Below are 15,666 nucleotides of genomic sequence, written 5' to 3' on the forward strand. Positions count from 1 at the left end.
AACATATATATGCAAGCAAATTTATAGCCCTGTAATCTATAAAGGAGATACTTCTTAAAAATAAAATTGTAATATAAATCAATGTCCCCATTGATTTAATATTCTTACAAAAGGTTATCTTATAAAAAGTTCTTATATGCAGTTCATTCACATCGACTAAATATTTTATTTCATTGTAAAGAAAATTAGCAATGTTGTGTGCATGTGTGTGTTTATCTAAAAGACTTCTCAGCTTTCTATACAAGTGCTATATGAACTCTGATCGAAGACAGCATAAGAATAGAAGACCTGGGAGATTCTACTTTTGAATTCAAGAGTCCAGTTGGGAGCCTTTCTCTAAGTGGGGTGGTTTCTCTCCTGAAGTGAAAATGAATTCCTTCTAAATCAGAGGCTGGGAAAGTTAGGAGATGTACAAGAGGTCAAAATTAAGTCCATTAAATCCCAGCCCCGGATTTAGTCACCATAGAGACAGGGAAGATAAATAAACCAGTAACCTTAACAAATGTGCTGCACCTTTGCCAGACATATCTTTGACTTACCATTATTTTTACTTAAGTATCTTTCAGTCCAAACATAACTGATGATGAAGACTACAAAACCAAACAGAACTGGGCCCAAAAGAAATATGAACGCTCAAGCAGGCAAAGGGCAGGCAAGGAGTCAAGAGCTACCCCCTTTGTAATGTGCTCTCCATTCCCCTTGAACAGCGATTGCAACATGAAGCTCCAGAGGCAATGACATATGGGGAAAATATGTGGTGCTAAAGCCAGAGGAAACCATGTCAAAAAAGAAAAACAGACATGAAGTAACTGACCTAATTAAAGGAGAAAAGTATACTTACAGCAGGGAAACAAGTATATCTGAAACAGGGACTGCGACTGGAGGGGAGGGCATACCGAAAGAAGGCTCAAGACACTAGAGTGAATTTTTGTTACTTACCTAAATGAAACCAGAAGAGGAAATAAGCATTCCCTTGAATTATAGCTCCATGAAGGTTCTACCTCAGTGTACACTGAGTCTAGACATAAGATTCACTCCCTGGCACTTCTGTACATTTAATGAAAACCTCTGAGACAAATATTTATATTTTGTCATGTGGGTTGCCTCTGCACCAACCACAGGAATCAGAAGAAAGAAAACCGGGAGCTCAGATGATGGAACAAAGCAGCAAGTAGGAACTACATCATCGGAACTCCATGTTTAAGCTCTGGGCATCAGTCCTCATTGTGTTTCAGAATTATTTACTAAACACCCACTGTGTGGCCAGTGGGAATATTGCTGCTTGTGATATGGAGCTGATTTAAGCAAGCAAAACCTGAAGATCCTCAAATCATATCCTTATGGTAAAATGTATCAATAATAAGAGGACAATAATACAAGTAAGACCTCAAGTAAAGTATTACTTACATTTGTCCATATGCCTTCTAGTTCTTATCCATGTGTACAACCTCTTTACAAGGTTAGAAATCACAGCACATACACAATTTTGTGTCTTGCATTTTAGTAAAGCTATATTATACAAATTCATATTGCTCTGCAAGTGTCAGAATTACAATTTTGAACAGATTAATGGAATTCCATTGCATAGAGTATGTTAATTGCTTAACCTAAAATATCTGATGAACAAATGAACCATTACTCCTTTTGGACATTTGATTTCTTTCTAATTTTGTGTCCTTATAAATAGTACTGTGATGAATACAACATATAGCTTTATTCCTTTTTTTCTAATTTGTTTCTTAGACTATATTTCCCAAAATAAGATTACTGCATTAAGGGGTATCAAACTTTGTGACTTTTGCTATATATACTAAGCCAAATAATGTTCCAAAAGGCGTTTAAACAACTTACAATGCTCCCAGCAATGAGTCAGTGTTTATCAGCTTCAAGATAACCATATTAGCCTAAGGTTTCCTTTTGGTTTTTCTTGATTTAATAGGTGAAAAATGTATTTCGTTGCCATTTGAATATGCTTGTTTTTGCATTCCAGAGAGGCTGAAAAGTTCCTCCATGCATTTATTTACTTTGTGATTTAACATGTCTTTTGCCTACCTACCAAATACAGAATTCATTTAGTCAATAGTTATGCCACATTTACCCTGTCAGGCCTGTGCCAGGCCTTATGATCTGTAAGAACTCTGTGCATAATAGGGAAATTATCTTGTCAAATTCACACAAACTTTTCCTGCTGTGTTTTCCTTTTCATTAGTTATTTTTCCACCTTTATTAAAGTATGAATAACAAAATTGTACATATTTAAGGTACAATATGATGACTTGACATACATATACATTGTGAAATGATTCCCACAATCAAGTTAATTAACACATCATCACCTCAGAGTTACGTGTGTGTGTGTGTGTGTGTGTGTGTGTGTGTGTGTATGTGTGTATGTGGTGAGAATACATAAGTTCTATTCTCAGCACATTTTTATATATTTAAATATGTTGATCTCTTCCTTTGTGACTTCTTATATAATTTTATAGCTTACAAAATTATATATACAGGGATTTGATAATTATCTATTTTCTGTGGCCTTATTTATCAGCTTTGTAAGAATCTCATACATATAGTCTCCTATAATCCTATATAACAAAAGTCTAATATGCTGTGTCCAATTAGTTCAATTGTTATGATGCTCACTGACCACCAGGGGGCAGATGCTCTGACAGTTAGGTTAGCTTGCTGCTGGGGTCCAGCCAAGCAGGACAGGTGAGACAGCATGGACACACCTTGGACAAATCCAAGCACCAGTCTGGTTTTGGCCTGATCCCCACAGGCCAGGCCTCTAGTTATAAAATAAAAAGCTCTAATCCCCATTTCATGATGCTTAACTTTTAAGATACCTAGCTTTTTTTTTTACTAGAAGCACTTAATTTGAAACAAGTCTGAAAATAAAAGTTAGATTTATTGTTTACATGAGCTATGCTGTATTAAACTAATTAATTTTTTTAACTTACCATGCTGCAACTAGAAGTGAACATAGGTTTATCTATAAAGATTCAACCCCAAATAGCCTGGCTAAGATCTACTTCTCTTTCTCAGGCCAAAGGAGATATTTAGAGTCATCATTGCATGACTGCTTGTTCTTGGAATCAATTTAGGGTAGAGCCCCCTGCTACTCAAAGAAAGATGAGACCTCAGACTAGTAGAGGTATAATCTGGTGCTGGTTGGAATAGCAGAATCTCATGCCTTACTCCAGACCCACCACATCAGAATCTACACATTAAAGTCTAAGAAGCACTGGGGTCAGACCACAGGAACCCATCAAACTCAGGCATCATCAGAAGGTATCCCTCCCTTAAATGTTTACCCTCAATCCATTTAATGCACCCCCTTAAAATGAACATTATCCAACATTGTGCACCCAAAAAAAGTAACAAGATGATATTTTGAGAGAAAGAACAGATCTAAGTTTATGGCCTCAATTTCATCTAGACCTGAGGTTGAAAACATACATGCCTGTGAGAGGTAAGGTTTTTCTTCTAAATGAGTAAAACAGTCAGATAATGGCAACTGCCCTTATCCTTAGTGTCAAGGAGATAACAGTGATAAAGACTATGGGCAAATTTCAGAGTTCATGTTCCATCTAAAGATACAGCAGCTATTTGGCTCCAGCCCAGTGTTACCAGATAGGAATGCAGGCTCAATGGTGCCAGATCTTCTAATATTTCCGAAGAGAAGCTGAAAATTTGGATTTTGGGGGGGAAAATGGCAATTCACATAACAATTTAAAAACCTTTGTGTGCCAGATCCAGCCCAGCAGTTTGAGACCTTGGCTTTGGACTGATGATTTACAAACTCTTCGATATAAATGATGTAAATCAAATCACTATGACTACTATATTTTAAATTTTTGTGTTTTGTGACTGTTAAAAACTGCCAAATCAGTAATGAAAGTGACCATATATCAGTGATATAAATATTTCCTAGACATGAAATACATATTTAATTAACAATCTTTGGTACACATATAATACCTTAACAAAAAATGAAAAAAAAAAATCTTGTCCCTAGCACAGAAGCCAGTAACGTGTATAATTGCATGATACATGATCTATATATTGAAGTTTTCTACTGATGAAGTTTGTCAAACTGAAAGATTGCTTATGGATGTATTAAGAATTATATTGTGTTCAAGAATAATTCCATAACTAAAAGGCAGCCAAATGGAATAATTTCAAACTCTTGGGTTATAAACTTACCTGTGATACATGCTATGCTACACATAAAATATTAGGAAACATCATTTAAAAAACCAAACTACTCTCGTGTGGAAACCACAAAGTACATTTTCCTAAACTGTCTAATTATTCCAAACAAACTTTTAAAAAACAGACTGTGAAATATACCCTTTACATTTGTTTTCATTTGGGGGCATTTGCATCCCAGGCACAGCCACATCTCCAGCAAAGCAATGACTGCATACTTTATTATTTTCACATGCATCTATAGGGGTGGCATAAATCACAGACTTAAAGAGCAGACTGGATACAGGAATTTTCAAATGCACTCATGAATCCAAACTAGTCTATTTAATACCGGGCAATTTAAGTTAAAAAGAGAAATCAGTTTTCAATTATCTCAACTGCTAAATGGAAAATAATCTAGGGATGTCCAACCCTTGAAGAATATCAGACCAAAATGTATTATTATTCTTTTTGTTTTTGCTCACTCCTACACTCTTGACCTGGTACATAGTAGGGCTGAATGAATGAATGAAAGGAAGAAAGATCACAAGATATAACTGCATCATGACTTGAACTGTTTTACATCGATCCTATATATTTCTGTCGTGGTGCAAAAGATTTTAACAAGTTATATTTAATAATTCAGCTGAGGAACTTAGTACACTAAAAGAAAACCCAAATTTTGATCAAAACGCTTCAATTAAAAGGTTCCATTTTAAGAGTACAGTCCTGTACACAGTTTCTAATAGTTTTTTTCCCCTTAAAATTTTTAAATTTTATTGATATTTTTAGAAAGACGAAGGGAAGGGGGAACATCGACGTGAGAGGGAAACATCGATCTGGTACCTCCTGCACATGCTCCAATTGGGAATTGAACCTGCAACCTGGGTATGTGCCCTGACTGGGAATCAAACCCACCACATTTTGGTGGGTGGGACAATGCTCCAACCAACAGAGCCACACAGGCCAGGATTTAAAAAAAATTTTTTTAAGTTAAATTTATTGGGTGATAATGGTTAATAAAATTATATAGGTTTTCAAGTGTATAATTCTGATACACGACCTGTATATTGAAGTTTTCTACTGATGAAGTTTGTCAAACTGGCAGACTGCTGTGGAATGCCTCAGGGCAAACAATGCACATGAATGGCTAAGTTTAAGCTAGCCAACACTTCCAACTAAACTGTTGGGAAGATGCTTTTCCCTTCTGTAAATCTCCTTGAATAATCTAGTCTCTGTTTCTGTGGGAAAATAAAAGTAAGAGCGTGAAAGGGCTCGGAGCTAAAATTTCTGCTCTTAGGCAGAGCACAGCGCTTTCCACCTGCCTTGGGAATGGTTCCTCGGAGGAGGGTGAGAGACTCACAACCTCCTACTTGAGCCAAAGCAGTTTGGCTTTGGCGTTCTCTATTGGGGTTAATCCTAAGATTTTATTGGAAAACAATTTTTTTATCATTTAAAAAAAGTTTGAAAACAACATTTTTAAGTAAAGGCCAAGGATGATAGGGCTTAGACTTGAAGATGGAAGCATCCATCTCTGGCAGCTAAGAGAAACTCAGTCCTACTTTTTCTTTATATATATATATATATATATATATATATATATATATATATATATATATATATAATTGATTTTTTTTTTTTTTTTACAGAGAGGAAGGGAGAGGGATAGAGAGTCAGAAACATCGATGAGAGAGAAACATCAATCAGCTGCCTTCTGCACACCCCCTACTGGGAATGTGCCTGCAACCAAGGTACATGCCCTTGACTGGAATCGAACCCAGGACCTTTCAGTCCGCAGGTCGAGGTTCTATCCCAGGGGTCCTCAAACTTTTTAAAGTGGGGGCCAGATCACGGTCCCTCAGAGAGCTGGAGGGCCGGACTATATGAACTACTAATTCCTACTGTAACACCTCGGCTGCGCTCACTGCCCAAAAAACCTGGCGGGCAGGATCAGACTCCTCTGCGGGCTGCATGTGGCCCGCGGGCCGTAGTTTGAAGACCCCTGCTCTATCCACTGAGCCAAACCAGTTTCTGCTACTTTTTCTTCTTTCTTTCTTTCTTTCTTTCTTTCTTTCTTTCTTTCTTTCTTTCTTTCTTTCTTTTTTCTCTTTAAGTTTTAATATATTTAGGTATTTTACTATTTTTAATCTGTGAATTATTCTGCCGCAACAGTTGTAACAAATGCAACTACTGCCACCTAGTGAGCATCTACCCTAACTGAAATACAGGGAGCTACACTAGATGTGGAACTGTGCATGGAAGCAGGGCAGGGTGGAAGGGAAGACAAAACCTGTTGATGGATGAAACTGGAAACCCTGGCTGGTCTGGTGCTGGCAAAGGTTATATCCTCTCTAATAAATGCATGGAGAGCAGAAAACTGGGGCTCCTTCCATTGTGCCTGGATGAACCATCTCTGAGATACCCTCCTTTTATTATTTTCAAAAGTGAGTACCCAGTCTCTCAAAGAGAGAAATGGGTAACCCTGGATTATCATGAAGAAGACATAAGCCACCATAGCTAAATGAACAAGTCAGTGAATGCCTATCCAACGTATTAAATGAAAAGGCTGGCCGAAATCGGTTTGGCTCAATGAAAAGAGCATCGGCCTGCGGACTGGAAGGTCCAGGTTCGATTCCGGTCAAGGGCATGTACCTTGGTTGTGGGCACATCCCCATAGGGGGTGTGCAGGAGGCAGCTGATCAATGATTCTCTCTCATTTATGTTTCTAACTCTCAACCTCTCTCTCTTTCTCTCTGTGAAAAATCAATAAAATATAAAAAAAAGAAAAAAAAAGAAAAGGCTGGTCAATTTGGCTGCTCCCACCAGTGTAGCAGTGCTCAGAACCTTAGTACTAATCAGAAAAAAAATCTTCTGACCAATGCTGATGTAAGCCAATGGAAACATTCTTTGGCATTTGTACCATCAGATTGTACAGAGTCATCCTGCACCTTGGCTCCTGTCATTGACAGTTGACTGGGTCAGTCCAACTCCTTACAATTGTCAGTAGGAATCTTTGCCTTCCATCCCAGTATTTGCTCCACGCAGCTTTCCTGTTCCCTACTGTTCATGCTGTGACATGGGCAGATCTTTATTTTCAAACAGACTTAATAGTTCTGCTGTACTTCACACATTCACTTTTCATGCCCCCAAATTAAAAGCAAATGAGGTGGTTTTTTTTTCCTTGAAAAGGCATTCCCCAGAGAGCTAATATTTAGAAAGCAGTGATAATAGTTGGCTGGGTCAATTAAAATGAACCCTTTTAAATCTACTGTACAAATAAAGCTCTTCATACAATGTCGACCATAACACAACAAATTGGAAGGCTGGAGATCAGTGTAAAAACAATTAGTAGTACTTACCTCACACTGGATGTGTGGACAATGGGATGTATTTGGCAAGGACTGGATATAGTTGTCAAGTTCCAATGTGCCTAAGTTAGGGAAAAATGAAAATCAAAATACAAAATTACCTTTTCAGAAGAAAAGTATGAAATTCTAAAAAAAAAAAAAAAAAAAAAGTTCAACTTCCTTTGAAATGGCTCATGGTAACCCATTCTACTTTGTATTTATTACCCTTAAAGTTAAAGGAAAACTGCCAAGATGTTCTGCATATTTCCCCGAAATGTCTGTTTATCATATAACATTCGCACCAGCAGTGGATCTGGCCACCTCATTATCAAGCTGTATTAGCACAAACACTCAGCATTGTTAGTGGAGTGAGCTCATGGCCTATTTCAGTTTTAAATTAACATTTGGCAATCACCCGGGTAATCAAAACAAATGACTCAGTCATTTAGAATAGATTTATTAGTTGAGCCTTTCCCCCACTTTTTAACATCTTTAGAATATTCTGCCACAGAAGGGCTCAGATCCAGACAAAATGTAGAGCACAAGTCGCCAGAGGAATATTTAGAGGTGTTGCCATGGAGACGAGGTGCCCAGTGACCACTGAAATTATCTCCAATCAACAACAGGATTAGGATGCAGGCCGATGGACAGGCTCATCCCAGTGCGGATGGTTCCACGTCACATCGCTAGGAAACAGGTGTGCCCTGCTCTTTTCCCATCACAGCACAAAGACTACACCCTGATCTGCCGCCCTCTCCACAGAAACAGTCACCCCGCCTTATTACCCACCTCTCATTATTCAGAAAGGACTGGCTAGGGCTAAGGAGAAAGGAAGTATGATCATTGCATTATCCCTAATGTGAAATATTGAAATTCATACAGAGAATACTTTCAGATCAACTGTGAAATTTACACACGGCAAAAGAATCTGAAGAAAAGACAGCTTCCTGAGAGAAAGGCCCTGTCTGTTCTGTTCACTGCTCTAATCCCATGCCCAGAACAGTGCTAGGCATACAGAAGTATCTACCAAATGAAATGGGGCAAACATAAATCAAGGATTATAACCAAGCTCCTAGTAGCCCCCACCCATCCTCAATCGTTTCCAGGGTGACCATCAAATAAGCAGTGGTTAGTGATTTTTACTTTGATTTGTTCTTTTTTCTTTTATCCTCACCTGAGCATATGTTCAATGGTTTTCAGGGAGGGAGGGAGGGACACATTAATATGAGAGAGAAACATAGAAAGAAACATAGATTGGTTGCCTCCTATATGTGCCCCAACTAGGGATCGAACCCACAACCTAGGTATATGCCCTGACTGGGAATCGAATCCACAACCTTTTGGTGTATGGGACATTGCTCCAACTAACTGAGTTACCTGACCAGGGCTAGAGATTTTTAAAAATGTTAACGTAGCTGAAACTGATTTGGCTCAGTGGATAGAGCGTCGGCCTGTGGACTCAAGGGTCCCGGGTTCGATTCTGGTCTGCCTTGGTTGCTTGGCAGCTGATCGATGTTTCTCTCTCATCAATGTTTCTAACTCTCTATCCCTCTCTCTTCCTCTCTGTAAAAAAAAATCAATAAAATATGTTTAAAAAAATTGTATCTTTAAAAAAAATGTTAACGTAGTTGGTCCAGTTAGCTCAATAGGCTAATGGGATCATCTGTTTAGAGATCTTAATGGCAACTGTCATAGTTGAAGATAACTCTTCTGAACTCAAAATGGACAAGTCTGCTGACTATAGAGTCAGGATTCTTGTATACCAGGTCAAAAGCCCTGAGGAAAGCAAACTTGTGCCAGCAATGAAGAGCTAACTTTCACAAGCAAATATTTGAAAGGAACACCTTCTAGTCCTCTTCCAGCCTATACTTAAGTAGAGAGAATATTTTCAGTCTATCATATGAATATGTATTACCTGTTTCATGTTATGTCTCCTTTGTCCTACAGGACTTCAAGTTTCTTGGTTGCAGGGACAGAATTCCTTATTTCTTTTCTATCTCCCACTACTTAGCATGGTTTGTATATACAAAATACATTGCTGGGTCTCACCTCCCACCACCCACATCCATTCATATGGAAATCAAGGTGCCACACCCCTTCTTCTGCTGCAGTAAGAATGCAGCATGGCACAGCTAGCTGTTCACAGGAAGGGCGCCAAAGTCAATGTCTATGGTCCACACCTCATATTAGCTGTATAACCTTACTCAGCTGCACAATGGTAACCTATGTCACAGAGGTTCAATAAAGTGGTAAGAGGGCACTGCATGTAAAGCACTTAGTAGTTCTTCACATATAAAAGGTACTCAATGAATATTGGATAAGTATCATTATAATTATAGCAGGTGTAGAGTAAACATTTTATCAAACTTGTATAATCATCTCCTATGCTACCACAAATGCTTGGCACCAAATATATCCCTCTTTAGATTCTACCAAACTTTAACTTCCAACCTGAATCCACCACACTCTAGATTTAGTATACCTTTCATTTTATGCACTCTCTGGAATAGATTTTTTTTTCCTGGAGATGGATTTGATACATACTGGGTTCAACTTGAAGGAATCCAGTTCTCTACTTAAAGAACCAGATAGCTTCTTCCCTAAGACCCTAACCCTACCAGTACTTTCCCTGCCTTATCTCTGTCTGCTCCCCACCTCTACATGTTCAGGCTTTGAAGGGCTCCTGGCAGGTGGGGTACCAGAGAACTTGTCTTCTAGTAACTACAAGCCTGGCTGGCTCTCCCTTTCACAGGAAGCCGTTTCATGTCATGCTCCATGACATCCCCCAGAGGGCAAAAGAGAGAAAGGCTCAAAGGCTGAGGAGGCAGGGCTCTCGCGTTGGGTCCAACTTGGGGCCCTGTCAGGGGAGGTTCCATAGTTCATAGCTTCTTCATAAAGAACTACACCTCAAGAAGGATAAAAAAAAATAGACAGCAAGATTTTAATAGCATGTTCAGTTCTGTTTCACTTCATTGCCTGTGCTAGTGTGCCCCACTTAACATATAGTTAGTTGGGTTGGGAGAATGCAGACACTCATAGCAGGTAGTTTTGTATATATAATACTTTTGAATCTGCAGTGAGTAACTGTATGCCTCTGACCAGACATAATACAAACTGTGTTGACAATATTGCGCAAGTCAAAGAATAAAAACAGAACAGCAGCCAAGTACACTGGGTAAAATGTGATGACAGCAAAAATTCCAAAATAAAACCCAAACACTTTAGGGGTCAGTCATGCTTTTAAATAAATCATGTTAATCTTATCCCACCCTGACAGAATAAGTGAAATTAGACATTCATATCATTCTAGAAGAAGACAGTAGCTATGTTCTTGTCACATTTCACATACACAATCATTTTCCCATCACTACTGTCAGCCAAGCTTTAATGGTCCCCATATCACCAATCAATTGGGTGAATTATGGGAAAAAAACGGCAACCCAGAGACCATGGCTGTTTGAATGAGCCTAAAAGACCAGGTGAATCAATCAAAGTGGATGAGCCCCACAAATGCATTGTCTCCTTTAAATTCTTTGAAAGTGACTGTCATGGCAACCATTCCTTAATATTGTCCTTCACAATATTGTCTTCCACCTAGAAACCAGAGAGCGGTGAACACCAAATATATTCTTAATTAGCTATATTTGTGATGATACCAGGTGACTTAGGCTTCTCATTGATCAGTATACTGTTATACAAATGCTTACACTGTGGTAATCAGAAACACTGCCATATGTACCTTTCAAAACACATTTTAAATGTTACCATAAAATCCAAATATACATGAGATATCCACTGGTTCATTTCTTTTAGAACTAATAAACTGGCTCTCATTCAGAAAAATAATTTATTGGTATAAATAAATGGTCTGATCAGAGGAAAGATGCTTCATTTTTAATAATTTCAACATAATCAAGATCTGCAAAATAATCAAATATTATATTTAATATCTCAATAAATAATCAAAACCCAAAAGGCTATTATGATATAAAATATAAAATCTAATTTTGTTTAAAAATGAAATTTCCATTTGACCCAGTGATCCCACTTCTAAGAATATATCCTAAGAAATCAGAAATACAATCAGAAAGAATATATGCACCCCTATGTTCATAGCAGTATTATTTACAACAGGTAAGATCTGGAAACAGCCCAAGTGCCCACCAGTAGATAAATGGATAAAAATGCTATGGTACATTTACACAATGGAATACTATAAAAAAGAGGTTCTATAGTTCATAGCATAGGGACCTGATGAGTATTATGCTAAGCAAAATAAGCTAGTCAGAGGAAGACAAGTATCACATGTTCTCACTCATATGTGGAATCTAATGGACAAAATAAACTGACAAGCAAAATGAACACAGGCAATAGTGTGGTGAAAGCTTAAAGAAGGGATAAGACTGTGGAATAGTGGTTCAATGTAGGGGATAAAACAGGACACCTGTAATACTTTCAACAATAAAGATAAAATCTAATTCTGTGTCCCTAAATTAAGATTTAGTAGAGTATATTTGGTAATGTGTATCAGGTGATATACTGTATACTAAGTCTAGAAGATCATCTATTCCACACAAGTTTCTAGATTTATTTTATGTGATATAATCATAATATTCTGCACAATTTGTAAGAGAAAGGTTTATACTTGTTCAGTTTGGGAAAAGATAAGTTATACTTTTAACAGTTATATCTACTAGATATACTACATGTTTAAAATTGTAACCACTCCAGATTTCCCCTATATTTTTATAGTTTCTTCAGGAAACTAAAAAGTGCACAGCTTTACCAAATTAGAGTGGTGAGCCAAAACCGGTTTGGCTCAGTGGTAGAGCCTTGGTCTGTGGATGGAAAGGTCCCGGGTTCGATTCCGGTCAAGGGCATGTACCTTGGTTGCGGGCACATCCCCGGTAGGGGGTGTGCAAGAGGCAGCTGGTCGATGTTTCTCTCTCATCGAAGTTTCTAACTCTCTATCCCTCTCCCTTCCTCTCTGTAAAAAATCAATAAAATAAATAGAGTGGTGAACCATTTTTAAACCTTGCATTAAACTATAGATAACCCTTTAAAATATGGAATTTGCTTTTCTAGGCTTCCAAACTAGTAAATAAAAGCTGTTTTTCCTCCTGGATAGAGCACAAGCTATAAACTCACTAAAGGTGCAAACATGAGCAGTACCGCCACCATGCCCACACGAAGGAGCTCTTTTTTCTTTCTTTTTTAAAATATATTTTTATTGATTTCAGAGAGAAGGAGAGGGAGAGAGAGCTAGAAACATCAATGATGAAAGAGAATCATTCATTGGCTGCCTCCTGCACACCCTCCCCTGGGGATCCAGCCTGCAACCCGGGCATGTGCCCTAGACCAGAATTGAACCCGGGACCTTTCAGTACACAGGGCAACGCTCTCTCTACTGAGCCAAACCAGCTAGGGCTGAGGAGCTGTTTTGATGGGCCACTTTTAGATGCAAATTTAAAGAAATTCGTGGTCAAAAGGGAGGATAAGCAATAAAATACATGTTTGTTTTTTGACTGGAATAATAAAACTTTGAGAGAACTTTTGCACCAACAGGAACTACATCTTATTAAAAACTTCTGGAAACAAAGTTTTTACAGCAAAGGAAACAGCAAAGGAAACCATCAATAAAAAGAAAGGCAGCCCGGCCCCTGTGACTCAGTGGTTGAATGTGGACCTATGAACCAGGGAGTCACAGTTCCATCCCCAGTCAGGGCACATGCCTGGGTTGCAGGCTCGATCCCCAGTAGGGGTGTGCAGGAGGCAGCCAATCAATGATTCTCTCTCATCATTGATATTCTATCTCCCTCTTCCTTCCTCTCTGAAACAAATAAAAATATATTTAAAAAAAAAAAAAACAGCCGAAACCTGTTTGGCTCAGTGGATAGAGCGTCGGCCTGCAGACTTAAAGGTCCCGGGTTCGATTCCGGTCAAGGGCATGTACCTTGGTTGCGGGCACATCCTCATTGGGGGGTGTGCAGGAGGCAGCTGATTGATGTCTCTCTCTCATTGATGTTTCTAACTCTCTCTCTCTCTCTCTCTCTCTCTCTCTCTCTCTCTCTCTCTCTCTTCCTCTCTGTAAAAAATCAATAAAAATTTAAAAAAATAAAAAATAAATAAAAAGAAAAGACAAACTACTGAATGGAAGAAAATACTTGCAAATCATGTATCTGATAAAGGGCTAAAATCCAAAATAAAGAGTTGGGCAAAAGTAGGTTTACAATTGTTCACATGGAAAATAATACAATAATTAATAAATAATAATACAAGAATAAATTGTATTTCAGGTACTCACAAATGTAAACGTACTTTTGCACCAGCCTGTATATAAAGAACTCATACAAAAACAAAGAAAACCAATCTGATTATAAAATGGGCAGAAGGTCTGAAGAGATAATTTAAAAAAAACATACAGCCGAAACCGGTTTGGCTCAGTGAATAGAGCGTCGGCCTTCGGACTGAAAGGTTCTGGGTTCGATTCCGGTCAAGGGCATGTACCTTGGTTGTGGGCACATTCCCAGTAGGAGGTATGCAAGAGGCAGCTGATCAATGATTCTCTCTCATTGATGTTTCTAACTCTCTATCCCTCTCCCTTCCTCTATGTAAAAAATCAATAAGATATATTTTAAAAACAACAACAACAACAAAAACATACAGATGGTCAATAAACATATGAAAAGATGCTCAACGTCATTAGTCAATGCAAATTAAAATCACAATGTGATAGGATAGCGCTTCACATCTATAAGAATAGCTATTAACAGTAAATCAACAAGTGTTGGCGAGGCTGTGGAGAAAAGGGAACCCTCATGCACTGTTGATGGGAATGCAGACTGGTACACCCACTGTGGAAAACATTACAGAGGTACCTCAAGAAAATTAAAACTAGAACTACCATATAACCTAGCTATTCCACTTCTGGGTTTTTATCCAAAGAAAATGCAAACACTAACTTGACAAGATATATGTATACCTCCATGTTTATTGAAACATTATTTACAATAGCCAAGGCACAGAAACAACTTAAGTGTCCATTGGTGGACAAGTGGATTACAAAATTGTCACACACACACACACACACACACACACACACACACACAAAATAGAAGTATTGTTTAGCTATACAAAGGAATAAAAATCTTGTCATTTTCAATAACATAGATGGATTTCAAAGGCATTATGCTAAGCAAAATTATTCAGATAAAGACAAATATCATAAGACCTATCTTACATGTGGAATCCTATATAATAAAAACCTAATATGCTAAGTGTCCAGTCGTCCGTTCAATCAAAGTGTAATATGCTAATGATATGCTAAGGCCACACAACCACTCCATATGATGTGCACTGACCACCAGGGGGCAGATGTTCTAACCAGTAGGTTAGCATGCTGCTGGGGTCTGGCCAATGGGACTGAGAAAGATGGGCTGGACACTCCCTGGAGCCCTCCTGCAGACCCTCCCCAGCTGGCCAACCTCCATTATCCCTCCACTGCCCCGATAATGCACCAGTGGGGTCCCTGGGGCCTGACCTGTGCCCTTTTGCAATCTGGGACCCCTGTGGAACCCCTCAGGGAATTGGAGAGCTGTTTTCAGCCTGATCCCCAGACCAGAATGAGGGACCCCACTGGTGAATGAATTCGTGCAGAAGGGCTTCTAGTATAAAACAAAACAAAAACCAAGTGCATGTATACAAAGAAAGGTGGTTGCTAGAGGCATAAGGGTGGAAGAAATAGATGAAGGGGGGTCAAAACCTTTTTTAAATGACTATTTTTTTGTATATTATTGCATAATTGCTGGCTAAAGAGCTTTATGAGACTAAAATTAAATTAAAAAGTAAAAAAAAATAAACATTAAGAATACTTTAAAAAGCTGTCAATAACAAATGAGAGGAAACTAAAATCATCAGGCATTAGGAACAAATGGGAATAATGAAAAAAAAAAGGGGGGGGCAAAATACAGCAAAAATAATGGAGAAGCAAATGTTTGCTAAAGTCAAAAGGTAAAAAACCTTGAAATTCTTGTCCTTTGCCCTAATATTCAATGGTATTTTGTTTTGTTTTTAAAATAGGGAGATTGATGTCCTTTTAATGGCAATTACAACAGCTCCCAAATCAAAC

The 15,666-nt window shown here is 38.3% G+C and overlaps 1 protein-coding gene across 5 annotated transcripts in view; it reads right to left on the bottom strand.

The window, feature by feature from the left end:
- The window catches only part of FHL1 (four and a half LIM domains 1), a 73,096-nt gene that overhangs the window by 36,367 nt on the left and 21,063 nt on the right, over positions 1–15,666 (bottom strand). For all 5 annotated transcript variants that reach the window (XM_084870228.1, XM_084870225.1, XM_084870224.1 and 2 more), the window contains one exon: positions 7,551–7,621. The gene's annotated coding sequence lies outside the window, so the exon portion shown is untranslated. The remainder of the gene's footprint in view (positions 1–7,550; positions 7,622–15,666) is intronic.

Source organism: Pipistrellus hanaki (genome assembly GCF_964339955.1).
Source record: "Pipistrellus hanaki genome assembly, chromosome: X".
NCBI lineage: Eukaryota > Metazoa > Chordata > Mammalia > Chiroptera > Vespertilionidae > Pipistrellus > Pipistrellus hanaki.